This window comes from Bos indicus x Bos taurus, chromosome X (assembly GCF_003369695.1).
Source record: "Bos indicus x Bos taurus breed Angus x Brahman F1 hybrid chromosome X, Bos_hybrid_MaternalHap_v2.0, whole genome shotgun sequence".
NCBI classification, from domain to species: domain Eukaryota; kingdom Metazoa; phylum Chordata; class Mammalia; order Artiodactyla; family Bovidae; genus Bos; species Bos indicus x Bos taurus.
The window spans coordinates 36,422,049-36,425,436 of NC_040105.1; the positions used below are offsets into that span (position 1 = coordinate 36,422,049).

General features: G+C 49.6%; 1 pseudogene; it reads right to left on the minus strand.

The window, feature by feature from the left end:
* Nucleotides 1-1,001: 1,001 nt before the first annotated feature.
* LOC113886847 lies at nt 1,002-1,808 on the minus strand (annotated as a pseudogene).
* Between the last annotated feature and the right edge of the window lie 1,580 nt (nt 1,809-3,388).

Below are 3,388 nucleotides of genomic sequence, written 5' to 3' on the forward strand. Positions count from 1 at the left end.
ACTTCAGATCCAAGTACTAACATCAAAGATTTCAAAGCGAGGAAAGGAAGCCAGGTTGAAAGAAGAAGGGGCAGGAGGCGGGAGAAGGGGGTGAAAGGGGTGGCCTTACAGACGTCTCCTGCCACCTACAGATACCCAGGCATTATAGGACTTTACCCTGGGCCTCCAGAGAAGGGAGGACTGGAACTCGGCCCTACCAGAAATCAGAACCAGAATTCGAGTTCTCTGCCAAGAGGAGGTGATCAGTCTCCAATCCTCAGCTCAGGCTGAGGCCCTTCGACCAGATTCCTGTGTCCAGGACTGGGGGACTAGAAAAACGGGGAAGGATAGGAAGGGTTAAGGAGAGGAAAGAGAGAGGGAAGGGGAGAGAGGTCAATAGTCTCTTGTTGCTTACCCGTCAGGGCGCTCTGGACAGTTGTCCACATCAGGAGGAGACCAGGGACAAAGGGTCCCAGTTGTGGCTGCTGGGTCTGGTCCATCAGCAGGCAAGCTGGCCCCTGAGTACCCACCCCGAAGAGGGATTTGGCCAAGCTGACTTCTGGACCCCCGCATCGTGCTACCCAGAATTAAGCAGTAACATTTCACACAAAGTGAAAACCCCCTTCATTTCAACCCTTGCCCAACCCCATCCCCTTCACTTTTTCCCCAGATCAACCCCAATCATGATTTTCAGGCCATGTTTTGATACTTTAACTCTGCTCAGGCATCCACACTCACCAGGGCCCCAGACCACGCCCCACCCAACATTGTTTTACTAGGGGAGGATAGATTTTGTGTTTTCCATGGTCCCATGGAACACCTTCCCTCTCCATCAGTGGAGATCCTAAGCTGCATGTGGACAGGGCCTGGGTAGCTGGAGAGACTCTTGTACACCTGTTTTAAAGTTTAAAAGTGAGAGATTTGCACATACAAATTAGAGACGTTTATTTATGCATCAACTATTAACTTTATTTGAAGAACCAATAACTTTATGTGAAGAACTGCCAAAACTGCAAGAAAAAAACTTCAGTGAAGTTTTTCTGCAAGGGCAATACTGCAGACTTCATGGCAGGCAGGGTGACCTTGGGCAGTCACCCGGGACTCAGGGGAAAGTCCAGTCTAGGATCAGTCCTCCTTGTCGCCGTCGCCCAAGGTGAGCTTGTCAGAGAAGTACCCTGCCAGGCTGCCTTCCGGGGACCCCACGTTGCTCAGCTTGCTGACATGGTCTCCCAGCTCCTTGATGAACTTGACCTGCTGGTCCAGGTAGCCGGTCTCTAGGAAGTCGCACAGATGGGCGTCGCTGCTGTCGGTGGCCAGCTTGTGCAGGTCGAGCAGGCTCTGGTTGACGCACTTCTCCAGGTGCAGGGTGTCTTGCATGGCCTGGAGTGCACTCTCCCACTGCTGGGTCTCGGGCTTTCTGATGTCGAGGAAGGAGACGCGGCCCCCACGCCGGTTCTGCAGGAACATCAGGCTCTCGGCTGTTTTGCTGTGCTCGTGAGAGCGGAGCAGGAAGAAGCGGTGGAAGTGCTTCAAGGCCACATCATCACGGTCGAGGTAGAAGGCCAGGGCCAGGCACTGGAAGGAGGCGTGGAACTCCAGGGCGGCGTGGCTGTTGAGCGCGGCCTCACATTCGAGGCGGTAGTTCTGACGAACCTGTGAGGGCGGTATGGGCATCATGGCCGGCGGCTCCAAGGCCCAGGGAATGACGGCTCGGTCGGCGGGGGCGCGGGGCTGGCATCGGCGGGGGCGCGAGCGCCAGCGGCCTCCTCGGAGCCTTCCCATGGTGGACGATGTGGGTGGCCGGAGGCGGGCTCCAGGCCAGACGACAGGTGGCTGTGTGCAGGCTCTGGGATGGATGGGTAATGGCGTCCGTTGGGCCGGGTCAGTGCCTGAGCTTGAGATTGGTTAAGGAAGAGGTCACGTGGGTGGGCGGGATCCGTGGGCAGGCGGGGTCTATGGTCTTGACCCTCCTTCTTTCTGCGTGGTGACGTAATGTCTGTTGCGAGGGGACTGTAAGGCAATTTCAACAATCAGCTCCTGGGAAATAACCCAGAAAAACTCCACTCCTTATCTCTCTCCAGGTCCTTCTCACCTCTCTACTTTCTGATTCAAGTGAAATAGACTACAGTGTGTAGAAGCTAGTCTCCTGAGGGGCTGATGAGAGGCTGGTAACATGTCATTTACGTGTGGAAGAAGCCCCTTCGGGGTGGGCTTTGACCAATGAGAAGAGGGGCTGGAGAGAGCCTGTAAGATAAATACCAATGCCACCCTCTTCCACACTGCCAAGTGACCTGAGGAATGCTTTCAGATTCTAAACCTTTAGACAAGCCTGTTCAGTGAGTGATCTGCTGAGTCACTGTGGCTCATTGGGAAGCAGTGGCCAGCGTGATAAACACATAGGATTACATTTCTTCACATCTTTCCGTGCCTGATGTTTCCTTTTTCTCATCCTTATTGCTGTGAGTTCACACATTCTAACAAAATCAGCATCTTAACAGCATTTAAGCTGAGTCTCAGTCTCTGTTTTCTAAAAATCAAGGCTCAAACTCCTGTGTTCGTCATTCTGGGAATTTCCCTATCTGTTATATGCCTTATTACATATTATTTTATTTTCTCATATATTTTCTACATATTAGTACTTTGAGAATTTCCTCTCTCTTCCTATACTAGCTGGTTGCTATTTCTGTCCTCCCTTGGTCCTATTGTATTGCAGCAGAATTGTTTTGATTACTTAACCATCACTCTAATTTCCTATTCATCAGTGCCTATTCTATTATTTTATTTATTGGACTTTTTATTCCAACAATTAGTGTTTTCATTTTCATGATCTCTGCTGCTGCTACTGCTAAGTCACTTCAGTCGTGTCCGACTCTGTGCAACCCCAGAGATGGCAGCCCACCAGGCTCCCCCGTCCCTGGGATTCTCCAGGCAAGAACCCACTGGAGTGGGTTGCCATTTCCTTCTCCAATGCATGAAAGTGAAAAGTAAAAGTGAAGTCACTCAGTTGTGTCAGACTCTTAGCGACCCCATGGACTGCAGCCCACCAGGCTCCTCAGTCCATGGGCTTTTCCATGTAAGAGTACTGGAGTCGGTTGCAATTGCCTTCTCCATTCATGATCTCTAGTTTATTTTTATTGATGAAATATATATATATATATATATATATATTTTTTTTTTTACTGCCTGAGTATATTAAGAGTATTTATTCTGAAGTTTTGGTCTTACTCTACTAGTGCTTTATCTTTGAGTGTTAGTAAGGTTTTTGTTATGTATTTTTATTTTGAAATATTCTCAAAGTTTCAGAAAAGTTGCAAGGATAGTGCAAAGAACTTGTAGTTTCTGAACCATTGGAGAATAAGTCGTTGACCTGATGTTTCATCAGCTGAAATACATTAGTGTCTAATTTGTG